The sequence below is a fragment of the Amphiura filiformis genome, chromosome 20, assembly GCF_039555335.1.
Source record: "Amphiura filiformis chromosome 20, Afil_fr2py, whole genome shotgun sequence".
Lineage (NCBI taxonomy): Eukaryota > Metazoa > Echinodermata > Ophiuroidea > Amphilepidida > Amphiuridae > Amphiura > Amphiura filiformis.
This window is the reverse complement of record NC_092647.1, coordinates 40,967,354-40,987,256: the sequence shown is the minus strand read 5'-3', so window position 1 is coordinate 40,987,256 and position 19,903 is coordinate 40,967,354.

Sequence of the window (19,903 nt, the reverse complement as noted above, 5' to 3'; positions counted from 1 at the left end):
CTCGAAACAGCGATTTTAATTTCAAGTTGGATCATTTTACCAAATCAGGGCCGTAATGTACAAACATTAAAAAAGGGGGCCTAAGAGTATGTCTATTTTTAATCATATACTAATTCCGCCATGCCCAAACATATTTTATATATGAAATCGCAAAAACAGACCACTTGCAGATATATGGAACCCCAAATTCCAATAAAAATAAAAACAACTTTGTTATCAAATACACTAGGCCTATACATTGTATTACAGGAATTTAATAGATGGTGCATTTTAATTAATAAATAGATTAACACGGGTAATGGACGAGAAATATTTGGCAATACCGGATTTACCACAGAGCCAGTGGATAAAGAAATTAATTAAAATTAAATCAAATTAAATGAGAAAATGAAAGCAAGGACATTTGGTGAAGTATTGTTTTAGAATGCGAAGGAGTCCTAAATATTATCCTGACCCAGGACACTGATTAATGTAAATTCGACCCATAGTTATTTTGTCTACTTTTGCCAGCATTCAACCTGTTCAATGTGATTTATGCCTATTTTTAATAAAATTCCGAAATCTGACGTACGGTATCAACGTTGCACAAATTATGATTCGAGACTATTTCATTTGACACGGTTGTATGGATTTCAAAAGATCGGTCCTATAATAGATATCGAATAGAGAATTACAGCAAGAGGCTTTGAGGATGCCGCAATCCTCTTGACAATCAACCAATCAGAGAGACATATTTCAGAAATATGTTCGTATAATTGAAACTCTTTCAACTCTGAAATATATATTTCAAGTAATCTCGTTTCACATTTAGCAGCACTTTGGCTTGCAATAAAGCCACGAAGGGACGGTAATGCTAATATACGATTTTAGTCAAATATTGGTGCAAATATACGATTTCGGTCAACTATTTGGCTATTCTTTGCCAAAAATTATGAAATGTTTATTAGTAACAACTCTTAGGAGGGTTTTCGAGTAATTTTAACGAAATAATGAGGTAAAATAAAAGAAAACCCACTTACAATTTAGGACGCTTAACTGTGGTGTTCTAGGGGAATTAAAATATCACAATATTAACATGTTTAATTCAAATTGCTTTTAATGATTTTTTATTCAAAATTAAGCGGAAAGATTCCCCACTTTGTGATTTTTGTGATAAATTTCCTGAATCAATCATTCACATCTTTTGTGAATGTGAACATGTTAAACCTATTTGGGATAACTTTGTTCAAGTTATTCAAGATACACGATATTGATTTTTCCATTTCAAATTTTGATATGATCTTTGGGATTAGTAAAGATAATTTCATTACATACTTAATTTTATGTATAAAATACTATATTTATGTTTGCAAATTTCAAAAAAAGAAGCTAAAATTTTTGAGTTGTAAGGCTTTTATTAAAAACAACAGAGAAACCGAGTATTTTATTGCCAAAAAAGGAAAACTTTCTGCCCATTTTAAAAATGGAGGTTTGATTTTTAATTTTTCTTTTGGTACCATACAAGTAAGTACATGTACTGTATCTTATTTGATTTTTAAAGACTGGTTTTCAGATAACATGATTCTTTGAGTATACTCTTGTATTTTGTTTAAGTTTAAAATGTAGTAACACTTTGTAATTAATGCTGCGTATGTAATTCTTTGTGATTTTTAATGATTTTTTGTGATTCTTCTTAATTGTTCTTTTGTATATAAAATCAAAACAAAATAAAAGCACTGGCACCGAAGTATGTGCTCAGTGGAAAAGAGAGAAAAAAAAATCGTTGTCCTACAAGCACGTGTTAAATGGCTCGATTCACATTAGGTATTAGTTATGACATTGTCAGATTGTGTGAACATTACAAATACAAACAATAAGGTTGAAAAAAAAAGCCATTTAAAAATGATTTTAAAAGATCGTCTATTTTGTACCTTAAACTGATTAGACCAAATATCTGCCTCTGACGAAAAAAAAAATGTTTTCCATGCTGATTTGTTTTTGTAACGAGTATATCATTTCAAAAAGAAAGAAATAAAGGCGGATATTACTTTTAAAAATCTCAACGCATTACTATTAATAGGCCTATAATTAATGAAAACGTATAGAAGGCGTTGCATCCGGGTCTGATGAGGGGGGGGGCACAAGCCGTTTTTGGCAGTTTTCCTATGGATTTTCTAAAATTCAGATCAATGGGGGGCGCTCCCGTGCCCCTATAAAGCTACGGTTACTGCATTAACACGTTTACGGATGTATTGTCATGATCATAGGTAGGCCTATAACATACATGATCATAACATGTCTCACCGATATCAACATGTAAAAATGTGTTGCAAATTCATAACACAATGTGTTATAATGTAACAAATGCTATGCCAAAACTTTAAAAAAAATAAAAATATCAATATCAATAAAATCAAAACCAGAATAAACACATAGGCCTACAAATAATACTTAAGAAACTGACTAAATCAATATATGACTAAATATAAATGAATCTTTAAATCAATTAATTAATCAGTAATCAATCAATCAATCAATTAACCAATAAATAAATAAACAAATAGGCCTAAATAAATAAATCTATAAATAAATAAATAAATAAGAACTGAATATGCCATTTATATTATTTTTACAATTTTAATATTTTTTTATATTAATATCAGTATTAATATTATTAACTTTAAAGGTGCCTATTGATTGTATGATAATTCAAGTACAGTTGAATACACGAAGACATAAAAAGATGCTCATCATTCCGTGCACGAACACTGCACTAAATTTACCACTCTTAGAAATTTGGCAACTCCGTATCAATTAAGCAACCAATAATTGTGGCAAAATATATATATTCCCGGTACATACTTTTTATTGTACGTGCAATACTTTCTGACGTCACGAAAAATATTGTACATACAGCTCAACTGATCATACTTTTCCTACATTCGACCTTGCATGATTTTTGAGTTGACACAGTCATGAAAATAACTATAGATACTTGACAAGACCATTAGTAGCCCAGTTCTGAACCTTTTCATTGATCATTCATAACAATAGGTATCTGATGGATCAGTGAAGATAAGAAGGGATTATAATATATCCGTAACCTTGATATTATAGTAGGCCTACATCTCGAGGAAAAAGTGCAATGGACATGTTTTCATTTTATGTTTCAAATATCCCGCGCATGAAAATTGAGTATTTAACCCAAAAATGAAAATGGAACAATTTATTGGAAATCTGTTTTAACAGATTTTTTGACATCTTTTTCTACACTGTATTATACCTAAATTAAGAAATTTGATAAATATTCAAAGAAAATATAGGTCATCCAAAAATTGTGATTTTTACACATTTTGGGGCAAAAAAGGAAAAATAAGCAAAAATATCAAAATCTGTCTAACAGTTTCATTCATCAAGTCATAACAAACGGCCTACATGCTTAATTTCTAATAAAATATTGAAATTGTGAAAAATATAGGTATTTATTGATTTTCATGTTTTTTCTTGCAAATATGCTAATAATATGCAAATTATGAAATTGCAAAATAAAGTTTCTACATAGCATACATCTTTCAAGTATGATGTTCAAAATGACAGACATCAAAAAGAGATTCGATGAAATGTAAAGGTGTAGTAACAATTTTGGCATGGACTGTCTGGTTAGGCAAAGTACGGTAAGTTGAGCTGTACAATATTGTACGTACAATACGGAGTCTGAAGCGCGCTTTATACTGCAGTTACTGTCCGTTTTCCTATACACAATACACAGTGCTCTTTCCCATTGACGCGTGACCTCTACAAATAGCCCTACGTTAAAAGTATGGGGATATGACTAGTTAACGTCGCTGTGTGAAAAATAACCGGCCAATATTAAAAGTACTCTTCTAAAATTCTAGACAATATAGTTTTGTAACATGTCCTAAATTTTTAGCTAATTTAGGTGTTTGGAGAGGGTCGCACTTTTGTGTTTTAGGAAGGATATGTAGGCCTAAACGACAGATAACACCAAAATATGAAGAAATTATTTCCAAACCGTGTTAAGTCAACAATCATTATGTTGCTCATTTTCAAGAATGCTGGTTTACAAAAAGCATGCAATTGTCTCATTACGTGAACAAAGGTACACATACCATTGTTTCCTTTCGTTTCCTTTATAATCGGTTACCCAACTGAAGCTATAATACCAGCTTTATTGCGATCAGTGGCGTAGCCAGCTTTCTTGGTCGGGGGGGGGGGGGGCAAAATAAATTTTTGGGCACGGATGAAAAAAATTGCAGTTGCATCATACAATATATAGAGAATGTATGTCTTTGAGCTTCCCGAAAAAGGCCTTATTTTATGTGCGCGCGTAGGGCGAAAAAAAATGGTATTTTACACTATTTTCGCCCATTATCCGGCTGAAAAGGGCCTTATTGTTACAATGTGCGCGCGTAGCGCGGAAAATTTTTGTATTTTACACTATTTTAGCCCTGAATTTTGCTAGAACAGGGCTCCTTGCCCTTTTCTTTTCCTTTGCCCTCCTGATTTTCTCTTTCATTTTTTTTGTCAGAGGGCACTTTTTCCTTTCATTTTTTTTTTGTCAGGGGGCACTCTGCCCCTGCCCCCCCCCTGCTGGCTACGCTACTGATTGCGATATCGCACATGAAAACAGACACTTGTGCACAACCAGAGAAGATCCGATTTAATCAGTTGAGCTGTTTCAATGAGTGTTATCTTGGTTTAATAGCTTTTAATGGGGTTAAGTCCTGCAAAGGTCGAGATGATCTATGAATTCTACTGTAGACATGACTGCATCATGTGCCAGTCCTACACGCCGTGCCTATGTAGAGGACTGGCTTACGCCCATTTGGATGTCAATGGGAAATACACACTTAACGATTTGCGCAGGTCAGAAATTTGACAAAATTTCTTTAAAATGTCATCAATGTATATAAAATTGATACCCACCTTATGTGCTTGCTAATTTAAGACTCGGTTGAAATAAAATTAAGGATCGAATGCATTTTAGTGTCCAAAAAGGCAAAATTATCGTTAAAGTCCTGTCGAATTCTGCACTCTTGCGAAGGGTTTAGAATTCGAATTGGGAATAAAAATATCCGATCTATGCGATCAAAAACACAAAATTACAACTTTAAACATACTACTGGCAAAAGACATTATTGCCAAACAATATAGAAATAGAACACTCGACGTCAACTTCTCAAAATATTGGAGAAATATGCTCACCAAACATTGGGAAAGTACGCAATCCAATTCCCATTCAAACGTGTGGGAAACTGAAAGTGCATAATCCTGGCCAACTTTAAAACAATTTGCACTGATTGTATTGCCTATGAACTGATAATCTGAATAGAGTAGGGTAACTTGGGGCAAATTGGGACACAGGGTAATTTGGGACAGTGATTTCGGAAATACTTTTATACCTTAAAATAGTCACATTTTGCCCATTTTGCAACAAAATAACTTTGATATAATGTCTATTTATATTTCAAACCGTTTAAAAGTACCATTCTTCATTAAACAGGAACTTCTGAGGGCCGTAAGCTTAACACATCAAAATAAGTATTCCATTTTGTTGTCATGTCTAAGCAGAGGTCACGACTTGTGGCTCAATATCTGAATCAATGGTCCGGATTAGTGTTTCTCAAATTAAAAAATAACTTCTAAGCTACCCTTTCAATTAAATAAGACAACAATTGTAACTTTTTTCTTCGAAAATTATAAGAAAAGCTTTCTTTTAGAAATATGCCAAATTAGGGTAAAATGGGACGCCATTGATTTACTGTGTGCTAACTCAAACTGTCCCATTTGCCCCAACAAAAAAAGTCCCATAGTAAATCAATGGCGTCCCATTTTACCCCAGCTGTCCCATTTTGCCCCAGCCTCTGTTACAGAAAAAATCTTGCAGTGGGGTAAAATGGGACGCCTTAAAGACACCTTAATAAAATAATGAAGCCGGAGGCCGACCGGCACCAATTTTTGTGAAACGTAAGTCTACTAGACACTTGGTGATGTACCATTTGTTTTGTAGTGGTCACTTGTCGCAAGTTGTCGGGTATTAGTATTATAGCCGAGTAAAATATGGTGGGGCAAAATGGGACATTAGGTGGACCAATTTGCCCCACTTCCCCCTACATACCTGTGAGTCCTCTCTCTTCGGACAAATCCTGTGATGTACGTAGGCCTATGTCACTCTTGACCGTATACCGGTATACCAACTGGTTAAGGTGTCTCTCTTGATATGAAACAAAATCAGTATAATGCCAAATTATAAGCGTTATAAGGGTTGTGATTACGGAAGAAATCTAAATAACAATAAGAAAGATATGACCAATGACATGGCTTAAATGACCCAACTAATATGGCGCCAGCAACGATATCATATAACATGCTAATTTTTATTTAGTCAAAAGACTAAATCCCTTCTGACGTCAGGGCAAAGGCGCGCTGTGATTGGTTGCTGACCTGCGCAGTACGGCTTTTTTCTGTCTAGTTGTCAGAACTTTAGACGCCAACAGAGAAGATGTAAAAGAAGGAGATAGATCCCGCTATCCTCAAACAAAATATGTGTGTTGCCGCTCATTCAAAAGCAATCACGCTATTTAGGTTTAACAATAAAATACAACAAAAGGGTTCGAACCCATGACGGGTGTGATACACAAGTTGCTGCTTACTGGTTTTAGGGAAAGGTCAGTGTCTGTATACAATCAATACCATGCATACCATGCATGCAGATCCTAACATCCAGTTTATTTCAAATAAAATATGACCGAAGTTCCATGGCAAATAATAATTTTGCACGCTTGGTTACGCTTTCAACCTCTACGATTTATGATACAGACTATTTTCAATTATCAAAATATCTTTATTAGGTTTGCAGGAAATGACAGGAAAATACATTAAAACAATAAAATATAGATGATCAAAAATCATCCTGTTTCTAACAAAATCCTAAAACACTCTCCTAAATAATTAACATATATATTCCAAAATGGGCGGATTTTTTTGGAATCTTTACAAAACTACATTTCTTTCTTATAGTATCCACGTGCGGTATCCCTGCAGAGCAACATCAGGTTCTTAACACACACGTGTCATACTTTCAAGGAATTATCTATAGAAACATTGGATATGGTTTCAATTCTGGAGTGAAAATTAATCAACCGTAGTCGGCAAGGCACATCACATCAAAGGCTACTTTCAAGTAGATGTGTAACTACTTGAGAATAAAGGACTATGAATAGGTGCGACAGGATAACCTACGGGATTATCTCAAGGATACAACTTTCCTGGACGCCAACTCTAGTCTTTTTATCTCCGTCTTTACACTAATCTGACGAGCCAAGTGATGGTAAGAATTCTTTATGCCATTAGGCTGCGTTCACATAGAAGTATACTATTCGGGTATACGGTGCACGTTTTACAGGTGCACGCGTATATAGTTAAATCGAGCAAGGCAATTTCATAGTACCGGGTCACATAAGGCTACGATCGCATAGAAGTATACTATTCGGGTATACGATGCACGTTTTGAAGGTGCACGCGTATAGATTAAATCGAGCAAGGTAATTTCATAGTACCGGGTCACATAAGAGCTATTCGAAAAGGCCGTATACCTGTGTATAGTATAGTATAGTGGGAATCGCGCATGTTCGATTTTTAGTGCAGCGTATACCGTCCAAATTTTAAAAACCTAAACCATATGTGGGCAAATTCATTTTTTTAATTGATACACTATCTAATTCTGCACATTATGACACCTCATTGAATGCAATGTGACCTCAAGAAGTAAAGTTACAAGCATTTGATAAGACGAAGAAAACGGGTAAACTGACATACTCGATATTCGCTATACGAAATACGCTCATTCGATCAGGCTGAGTTCACATATAGTATACTCCAATATGAACTCAGCCTGAACGAATGAGCGTATTTCGTATAGCGAATACCGAATACCGTATACTTCTATGTGAACGCAGCCTTAGGCCTACTGAAGTCTGACGGCACCAAACTGGTGTGAAAATTCTATAGAATCTATAGAGGCATTGCATGTGACGTATCATCCCGTAAATATGGCAGACTACTCAAATGCATTCAACAAAAGCATGATTGCAATCTACCGTGACAGTTCGTCTCACACACATAACCCTGCACTACGATCAAATAGGTTGATGACAACATTTGATTGAATGGACTGTACTCCGCCATAACTACGGTGAAGGACACCGGTTCAAATTCTTTGTTTGGAGCCAATCAATAATTTCATGCAGGGCCTCTATACATGTAGATACCTAATTTTTTGTCATCGCGCCCAAATATCCCCGCAAATATCTTATACACGGTTTTATTGATTCATTTTGGGCATTTCAAAAGTTAGAAATCGTCAAAATGGCAACATCCATTGATAGCAATGGTTGAGTAAACATTGTCTAAACACTAGATAAAAAGACAGCTTTGTACTACAGAGAAGATGTGAGGAAAAAATATGTGTGCTGCCGCTCATTCAAAAGTAATCACGCTATTCAGGTTTAACAATAAAATACAATAAAGGGTTCGAACCCATGGTGGGTGTGATACACAACTTGCTGCTTAATAGTTTTAGGGAAAGGTCAGTGTCTGTATATCATCATACTATGCATACCATGCATGCAGACCCTAACATCCAGTTATATTTCAAATGAAAATATGACCGAAGTTCCATGGCAAATTATAATTTCTGACGCTTGTTGACTCTTTCAATACGATTTATGATACAGACTATTTTCAATTATCAAAATATCTTTATTAGGTTTGCAGGAAACCTTCATCGTGCCGTTTGTAGTAGAAAACAAGGCTCGAAAAACGGGGCCAAATCTATTTTTCAAATTCTAACCATGCTCAAACGGTTTGTAAGTTATTAAAAAATACAAGGTTGGGAAGAAAGGTCAATAAAACGTACCTTTCCATATCTTCGACCACTTCTACCGGGCTAGAATTGGGCTAGTTCCACAGACTAGTTCAGTCAGCTGAACTAGTCAAACATTAGTACAGAATGCCCTATTAAAAAGAATAGTCGTACTTGGCATCGTTTTTGATAGTAGAGCCCATTAGAAGAACACCCCAATATATTAGTAGAGTCCCTAGTAAGCTCTAGTAGGTCTCAGTTGAACTAATTTATTATATTAATTAATTAGTAGGTCAAGGTTGAACTAGTATATTTGATAGTTAAGTCCCTAGTGTATCCCAGGGGTGCAAATTGTGATTTCTTCCTCAGGAGCAAGGTTTTTAAGCTCAAAATTTCCTCAATCATACCATGCATAAAATAGCTTTATTCTGCACTTCAAAAGATGAGAATGTTAACATAGCATGTATTTTTAGAGGGACTCTATGTTAAAGCCATAATGTACGATTTCAGTGAAATTTTAATTTTGTTATTCTTTATTCAGAATGTTGATATAATATTAGTAATAACTGCCTGGAATGGTTGCTGTCCATTTTAAACTGAAATAACAAGGTAAAGAGAAAGAAATCCCACTGGTTATTTTGGCCATTTAACATGCATTTCTATGGGAAGACATATTAAAGTCATAATAAAAAAAATTATGACTTTATGTCGAACTTTACTCTGTTGACCTACATAGATCTAAAATTTGGCCGATTCCATTTAGGTGAAAGTTGTGAATGTATAAACATTAACATAAATAAGCAAAATAATCAGGTTTGAAAAAAATATCCAATTTCATATTATAAGATTGTACATTATGGCTTTAAGTCTTCGAGCTTCCAAAAAAAGCTAAATGGGGTCGATGTGCGCGTGTAGCGCGCAAAATTGTGGTATTTTACACTAGTTCTGGGTCAATTTTGGTGGGACAGAGGCCCCTTTCCCCTTTTATTTTCCTTTACCCCATTTCCTCTTTCATTTTTCGTCAGAGGGAGCACAACTTGTCCTCTTCTCAGTGGCATTAGTATACACTGAATTTCTTCATGACTTTTGTTCCCATAAAACATGTAAAATCTAGTTAATCCTCATTGCTCCTCTCTATTTCCTCATATATATATGATTACCGCCTCTCTGTAAATTTCCTCAGATACGTGTGCCCATGTTTCCACCTGCCTTCATCCAAATTCTTTTTTCCTGTTAAATTACCTTGAATACTTCCTAGCCTATGGTGATGAATTGTAAATTTCCTCATATTCCATTTCCATATTCTAACCCCAACACCGAACTTCTTTTTTTGCTCTAATTTCTTGAAAACTATTGTGAATTCCTCCAAATTTTGCACAACCAGAGTCTTTAAATATTTTCTCTCTTCCATTCAGTAGCTTCACTGCCTCGCAGCCCTCCCCTATTATTTTGTACTTCACTCCTCTTCTTTTTTCTTTCCTCTTTTCCCCCTTCTTCTCCCCCTTATTCTTTTCTTCTCTCTCCCTCCTTTTTCCTCTCTTTTTTCTTCCCATGGCATTATTTCCTCAATTTTGACTCTCATTTCCTAGGAGCGGTGCTCCCCGCTCCCGCACAATTTGCATCCCTGGACTGTATCCTGACCTACTAACATATAGTTTAGTCCAGTCCAGCCGTATTAGTTACAGGTTAGTCGTACTTGACATTGTTTTAACTAACTTTTCCTTAGTTAGTCACCCCAAGTTTCCTTTTCAGTGTACTAATGGGTGACAGTAGACCACAATTGTTCCTACTCGACCACTTGCTCATCTTAGAAAATGTATCTGATGAATATTAATCATTAATATGATTGGCTATAAATGATCAACCTTTTAGCTTTTCAAAGTAGGCCCCTAATAATAACTTTCTAACGCACATCACCATGCACCATGAGCTAGTTTTGTCAGAATTTCGGTTTTAGTTGCACCATTTTCCCCGGGGGTCACTCCCATTGTAGCCTGTACACCATCCGCGATAATCAACTTTTGAAAAGCACCCCAAACAAGGATTTAACCCTTGGCTAAAACAATACCCTAAACAGGGATTTTATTTACTTGCATCAAATTTCATACCCTAAATTTCATTTCCGCGTATTAGCAATATTGCAATTTTGCTACCCTTTTTCCCAATATTTCATGTTTTTGACTCCCTAAACGCGTTACGCGCGTATCGTGCTTACCCACGAAAAACTACCCTTTTTACGCGTTTTGTCATTATCGCGGATGGTGTACAGGCCACAATGGGGAGTGACCCCCCCCGGGTGTCCCAATCATGACAATGTAGGTATCTACCTGGTGTGTAGCATACATGTACATTTTGTGTAGCCAGGACTAGATTTACCTTTTTCAGGGCCCTTGGCCAGGCTACAATTTAGGGCACTTGCTATCTGGATCCATGCATGTGTTACTCCCCACACCCAACCCCATCCATGTAACCTATTGTTTTGATTATGTCTATATGATCAGAGGACTCAGTGCATGAGTGGAGTTAACAGGCTTGTGAGAAGTGAGAGTAGATCTACTCTCACTTTCTTACATGCATGTAGGCAGGCACTGTATGGTATAGTACCCGTACCCGTGTCCACGGGTACGGGTCCCGGGCCATGAGTACGGGTATGGGCACGGGTCCCAAACCATGAGTACGGGTACGGGTCCCGGGCCATGAGTACGGGTACGGGTACGGGTCCCAGGCCATGAGTACGGGTAGGCCTACGGGTCCCAGTCTATGAGTACGGGTACGGGTCCGAAGCCAAAATGGTGACGGGTACGGGTACGAGTCCAGAGCCATGGGTACGGGTACGGAAATTGGGACTCGAGTACGTGTACGGGTACGAGTACGGGTACGGGTACGGGTTCTATTAGAAACATCCTATTTCTAAAGTCTAAAATTCCTAAGAAAGCTAAATAGGCCTATATGTAAATTTTAGCATTTAAAACAATACTACCAATAGTAATGCCCTTCATACCTAAAAAATACAACTTTTCCGGTATAAATCATTCTGGGACACCCTGTGTTATACGCATTTTATGGCACAATTTTTGAAATTTGCGATATAATACAAATTTTATGACAATTAAAAAAAAAAAAAGGTCTTTTGGGGAAAAAATCCATATCTTCAATACTAAAAGTCAAAATTTTCAATTGATCGCCGGCTTTTCATCCCAGCTACATACACTTACAGTACTGTACATATCATTAGATTTAGAACGTTAAACTTCGACGACTGTTTATAGTGTTAAATATAAATTTTTAATCATTTGCCATACAATGTGTAGGCCTATCATATCACAAATTTCAAAAGAATCTAAATTATTTGATATCAGAAGGACATTCTTCATATTCAGAATGCAATTCGATATGTCTGATGTGCTCTCATGTCATGTCTCACAAAAAAACACTGTCCAAACGTTCATACCCCAGCCCTTAAGGGATCTAAAATGAGCGTTTATTGCGTTTCGACAGTATTTTTTGTGGCAAATGAGAGCACCTCAGACCTATCGAATTGCATTCTGAATACGAAGCATGTCTTTCTGATATCAAATAATTTTCATTTTTTGAAAATCACAATATAGGCCTAGTACAAATTTTATGACAAATTATAAAAATTTGATATTTTTCGAATTTTGATATATAACAGTCCTCGAAGTAAATTATATAAATCTAATGATATATTCTTAAAGTGTATGTAGCAGGGGAAAAGCCGACGGTCAATTGAAAATTTTGACCTTTCATATTGAAGCTATGGATTTTTTTATTATGACTTTAATGGAATTCTCTCTGGGGGCCATTTTGAAAATGTTTTCCTTTTCAATTCTAGACTTATCAAATGAGACGATCATGTCTAGTGAATCATCAGGTGGAAGTGCCATCGGATTGAAAAATAACTTTTCTTGCTAGACCAAATAAAGTGTTAAATGCGCATATGCATGTTACCCACGAATTCAAGCATTTTTCACATGTTGTACGCCATAAAATTTCACTTTCTTTAATATCTTTCAATATTTTATGTGTGACTCATATACACTAGAAATCGGTGAAGACTTTGAACGTAAAATAGAATTTTATTACATATATCTATACAGAAATATTTTGGTTATTACAAATTTTAAGAAAGAACCAGGTGTACAGTTAAGATTGTGTCAATTCTTCGAACTCTTTCCAAAGTGGCTATCATTTATCATTACTGTATTATTTCGAAAGATTAGAATAAATGCTTCATATAAATATAAAGTTAGATTTTGTATCTCGTCGCAGGATGAGGATCTCGGATGGATTCGTGGGTAACAGCGTCTGGAAAATAGCAATTCCTATTATTTTTTTAAATAAAATAAAAAATACTTTTCCGTATGTCAATAATTCAGGCTGCAATGGCACTAAAATGAATTTTAATCAAAATACAGACTACATGGAATATTTAGAATGGATCATTATGGCATTTTGGGTATAAAAATTTTGAGAATAATAAAGTTGCCAAATTCAAATAGACAGAGCAAACAGTTTTATATTATTATTTTAGTAAAATCATTCCATATTTTCATGCAGCAATATTCTATTAACTCGTGTTTGACAGTTCCTATGAACTAAAACACTATCAATACATTGTTAACTATAATTTAAGTAGGGATTCGTGGGTAACCATAATGTTCGTGGGTAACACATATTTGAAGGTATGTATTGGTAAGCGGCAAAATAGAAAATATTACAGAAGGTTGGAAACCACCATGCGGTTATTCCTCCATTGTGTTTCAATGATTCCCGTTTCTCTAACCAATTGCATTTACCCAAAAAATGGTAATTTAGGATAATCAATCAAAACTTCATGATGCAGCTTCAGTATACCTTCAAGAGGGCGCTATTAAACAGGACTGTTTTTGAACCTATTTCGCATGTTTTCAAAATGTTAAGATGCATAAGAAACATATAATTTACGAGTAAATCCTTGGATTCGTGGGTAACGCCGAATTCGTGGGTAAAGCTATAAGTACTATAGTACCGTTTGGGGTTTGCGTTTCTTAGGTGTATAAACTGTAAGTACTGTCAAAATTATAGCATACCCATTGCTTGAATATGTGCTGATTTAAACTTAAAATAAACAATCTCCTTATTTTTCAAGGTTAGCATCTATTCGGGATTCGTGGGTAACAAAAGTTTAAACCGTCGTAGATTCTTTTTAAAGCGGTGAACGTATTTTTACGATTTACAATTTTAAGCGCTTGTCAAACTAAATTCAGTGTCCAAAGTCATTAAATGTTAATTTAAGTTATGGCAATTATATTTGCTGGACTCGTGGGTAACAGTTGATACGTGGGTAACGTCAAATTTGATTTTATGGGATTTTATGGGTAAAACGTATTTGCATAAAATAATCACTTGGACCTCAGAATTATAGAACGAAACTTCGTTTCATGATATAGTCATTTATGGCATAGTCACTTAACCTTTTTCAGAACGATCATTTTCTTTTTGATACGCGGGTAACAAAATTATTAGCCAAATTGACTTAATGGCCTCTAGAGTCCACAAACTTTGGTGGAATTCAATCGTTTTACATATGATGAGAGATCATGCAAACGTCTTTCTAACGGTAATAATTTCATTTTGATTGAAGGACATTCAATGACATATATGGTGCTTTATCTTTGAATTCGTGGGTAACGCCAATTCATTTAAGCTATCATAACTTGTCCCCTGGTATGACTTGCTAGTAAAGGCCTATATGCACAAAGAGAGCACATTGGACGTGACATGATATGCTCCATCAATAACGGGATTTCCTTTATTAATGACATTTTAAAGTGGAAAGTTAACATAGAGAGAATTTTGTCCCGCTTTCGCTGGAATTGACCATATAATCATGTCAAATTCCCGGGAGAAAGTTTTAATAATGGTGACAAGCTGTGTTTATCCGAAGCTAACCATGTTGACCAATCAGGAAGCGAATTGGAAAGAAGGAACAAATGATTGGTTAGTCTCTTTTACTGCCGGGTTCTGTCGTTCGGTTCGCGATCATTGTGACACACGAGCACATGCCCACAGACTGGCCTAGAGACCAATAATTGGTCATCTTGTTTACACCACTGTCGAGTGCCACAAAATAGGAGCCAATCAGAATTGCGCTTACAAAATTAGCCAAAAGAAGACGAGCTGTGTATACAGTACAGTCGAGTCCGGTGTTGTATTTTAAATGCTGCATTCCGTCTTTAAATTCAGACTTCCAATTTTTATCACGTCATTGTGTTAAGTATTGTCGTTGGGGCTTTTGATCCACACAGACCGACAGACCGACGTATTTTCTCTGGAACAAGTATATACTATAGCTGAGTGATTAGCGTGAATGGTAGTAGAAAGTTAATTTGTGTCGTGAGTTGCCCATCATCCATGTGCCAGTCATGCCAGTTGTAGTTAAGCTTAAAAACTGACCACTCCCTCCAGTTAAAACTCTCTTCTGAGTATTTTGGAGGAAGACCAACCAAGTACCAAGTTATATAATTTTTGCTTTTTGCAAATGTTTTTTTAACCCTTGAATTGAATATACGTTCGTAACATGTCATAGTAAGTTAGTAGTACTTTTTTACAAGGCAAGATTGTTTGTTTAAGCATTATAATAAATATAAACCATTTTGTAAATTGAATAATAAAATTAGCCATGCATTGATTGGCCATTGTATAGTCCGAATAATCAGTCCCAGAACAAAATATCAATTTCGACATTCGTGTTCTGGGTCTGAACTGTTTGCATATTAAATAATTGGACAAACGATCTACTTGACAGCTTTTTATCGATCCCTATTCATGTTATGTGAATCACGCTATTGTGGACCATCCTTCTAATACTTGCAATTTAAATGCGCGCAGCCCACACAAGTTAGCAAAACATTCAGAAGGTTAAATAATACTTGAGTGTCTGTACAAGCAGAACGGTCTTTTGTCTACCTCTCTGTTTGTAAACAGACGAGGAGGTCAAAATTGTCATCTTCGCTGAATAGGAAAGACAGCGTAATACAGCACTAGCCATTGCACAACGTCAAGCGCGTGCATAGCCATAGGGCTCTTTGTGCAAATTAATACATGTTGGATGTATTTGTAGTAACTGCAAATTTCAAACATTTGAGGTAGGAAGTGCCCGTAGGGTGTCTCCAGTGGCAGTGTAAACTGTTTTCATTAGTATATGTCGCAAAATATTAATATTGACAATACATGTAATTGAAAACCTGTTTGACCTATATATTTATACATTGCTTACCTGTGTTTTCATATCATATTTTGCGAAGCTTGTTCGAGCATATAGTATTCTCTAACGCAAAACTTAATTGCGAGGACATCTGTGACCAAATTTGTTGCTAGTGTTTCTCAAGTAACTTCAAGCGTGTGCATACATTTTGTAGGACCTTGTGTAAAATAATACGTGTTGGATGGTCACAGCGCAGCATGCTTGTTTTTAAAAGGAACTCCAGGTTACTAGTACGGTACCATAATATAATTTTTTTGCAAGGTTAATCTGCAAAACATAGGTTACTGGTATGCGTTGCTATAATATAATTTTTTTGCAAGGTTAATCTGCAAAACATAGGTTACTGGTACGCACCATACTATAATCTTTTAAAAGTAACTTGTAATAACTATCACATATATGTGCATGACGTCAAGCCTTATGTAAAATAATATGTGTTGGACGATTAGCAGCACCCTTAATTTGTAAAAGGAAATCTGCAAAACATGTGTACCAGCTGCTAGTACCATAGTTAATAATACCATAAATAAAAAATAAAATAAATTAAATCACATCACATCATTATCATCATCACATCGGCACCTTATTCGCCGATCAGGATTGAGCAGTTTAATTTGGACATCACTGAAGGACCTCCCTGAACAGTATATTGTAGTATGGTAGTAGTACTACTAGTACATGCGTATTAGTGACAATGCAGGGTTTTAGCGTTAGTGTTGGGGTTAGGGTGTACATGTAAGTGTCAGTTATTAGGATTAGGTTTGGGCTAGTGCCAGGTTAGCATTTCTCTTTGACCCTATTTAAGCGAGTGCTGCCATAATTGAGTTTTGTTTTGATCCACATAGACTAACATTTTTCTTATTTTGCTGAAACTATATAGTAAAAGTAGGCAACATACTACTACTAAGTACTATCAGCTAGTACTCTAGTTTCTTCAGCAGCCTGCCAATTTGGTGCTTTTTACAGCGTAAACACAAAAGTGGGCTTGTTATTGGCTAATTGAATCACGTCATCATCACATCGGCACCTCATTTGCCGATCATTCTGCGTGTAGCATCATGTGACCTAGTTCTTTCTGCGCAATAATTAGGTTGAGCAGTTTATAGTTTGACATTGCTGAAGGACCTTTCTGAACAGTACTGTATAATAGTACAAGTTGCACTACAAGTTGTTCTACTAGTAGTTCAATTAGTGCTTGTGAAAATCCTCGGTTTTGGCGGTTAAGGGTTAAGTGTCAGTTAATAGGATTAGGTTTAGGGTAGGGTTGGGTAGGTGTTTCCATTTGGATCTAAAACCATAAAGTCTGAGTACTTGAGTATATGGCCCATTTCACGGTTAGGCGCCACTTTTGGTGAAAAAAACTTGAAATTTTCAAAATGGATTAAATTTCATTTAATTGGGGTTTTCTTTTCCACATAAGACCAGATTTTCATAAAAATATCATTTCCCAGCTTAAATCTCTCTACTTCTTGAAGAAAATTATAATTTATTATCTCATGTTATGCAATTTTTTAACAAATTTGATAAATATTGAGTAGTGAATATTTATACTTTTACTGTCCAATACATATATAATAGATATTTAAAATAAACAAGTATGTCATAGGCTCTCTTCTGACCAAATTTGGGCAAATTTTGTTGTGTAATGACAAATTTATGGCCACTTACATGTAATTTTGTGGTAAAAAGGAAATTGACATGAAAAGGTTTACTCAACAATTTTAATAATCAATGAATGACTCTGATATTTCACAGCTTTGATGGTCATAATATGGGTAATGTTCACAAATAATATCAGCCAGTTTGAAAGCACAGGTCAAATTCAAGATTCTTATGTTTGTGCAATTTTGGATGTGACAGATGTTAATGTGAACGGAAACCACACATTGTAAAGCAGAGTATGTTTCAGAAAATAATGATTCAAAGAGTTTTCACACACTCAGTAAATTAAATGGGATATATTGAAACATATTAACCTGTGTTAGTGTTCATTTTAAAACATTGTTTACAATTTATAGAGGTGGATGTGACATTTTTAATTGTGAACAGAATATTTCATTATTATAAACAGTTTGCTTGTCAAAATATAAGCTTTAAAGCACTTCTAACACATATATTTTGATAGATTCTATTGAATTGAGCAATGCTAAAATGTTTTTCCTGACCCTTTATATTTTTGCCAAGCAAAATGTTTATAATACTGAAATATTCTGTTCACAATTGAAAATGTCACATCCGCTTCTGTAAATTGTATACAAAACTGTCCCCCAAAAGACAACAACAAAGCCATGAAATAATCATATGTGACATATGTATGAAATAATAAACCTATTTTAGAAAGTCAAATATCATGTTGTTTAAGTATTTTGGCATACAAACTACTAATTTTGGGGATGTGACATGTGAACGGAAATTGAAGCTTTTTGAATCTCCTGTCACAATTAAAGAAGGCATACTGAATTAAAAACTTATTGTGCCTTTTGATCCCCCACAAACCTGTAATGAAATAACTTCAAACTGGCATCCTAGTCCCATTTCTGTCTTAGTTCTTTGAAGAAACTATTTTGGATGTGACAGGTACCATGGATGTGACACATGTGAACGGAAACTTTGAAATGACATCTGCAAGCTAAGTTGATGAAGGAGTTTTCATTAAATGGTGTCATTAGATAGCTCATAGCAGGAGATTTTTAAAATCAAGGAGAACAAATTCTGCCACTTATTTGTTAATAAATTATACTATTTGGAAAATTAATCGGATGTGACAAAATTGTGAACGGAATTTGTTGGCAAAAATTCAAAATATCGCTGTATCTATGTATTAAGAGCAACAAGTGTAATTTGTTCAACAAATAGTAACAAGACTCTGAACTTTACTAAAACACACTAGTTTGCCATTCATGTAAAGTATTAGTCGATCTATTCCACATTGAATAAGGTACATAGATGTGAACGGAAAATGTCACATCCGAATTCAGAAATTTAAATGGTTCTCATGCTAGTTTAACTGACAACTACTACTTTGTTCATGTATGGCTGTATAGTGTAACTTGTTCATTACATAAAAACAACAAAAGCAGATGGTAGGCTCAACATAGTTAAAAGTGGCAGCATTGGAAAATAAATGTCTGTTTTTAGGTTGCTAGTAAAATGTGGTTTTTTTTCACTTCTGACCCCTGTGCACCCTGAAAGATAAAAGCAGAAAGGCCGATTAAGCTAGTGGAGGTAGGCTACACAGAGACAATGAAAAATCACCAACAGTCAATTCTGTAACCCCATTATTTTTTACACACCAGGCCAGATACGTTGAAAATCAAAAGGTGGCGCCTAACCGTGAAATGGGCCATATAGTAAAGTGCTGTAAACCTCTGACAAGACAGGAGCATACTTTAGTATTTAGTATAATTTAGCTGTTACTTTCAAATCAAGTTAAGTGTCGTTGGGAAAAACAGACATTCGAAAGAATAGGAAAGACAGCGTAATACGGCACTAGCCATTGCACAGCGTCAAGCGTGTGCATAGCCATAGGGCTCTTTGTGCAAATTAATACATGTTGGATGTATTTGTAGTAACTGCAAATTTCAAACATTTGAGGTAGGAAGTGCCCGTAGGGTGTCTCCAGTGGCAGTGTAAACTGTTTTCATTAGTATATGTCGCAAAATATTAATATTGACAATACATGTAATTGAAAACCTGTTTGACCTATATATTTATACATTGCTTACCTGTGTTTTCATATCATATTTTGCGAAGCTTGTTCGAGCATATAGTAT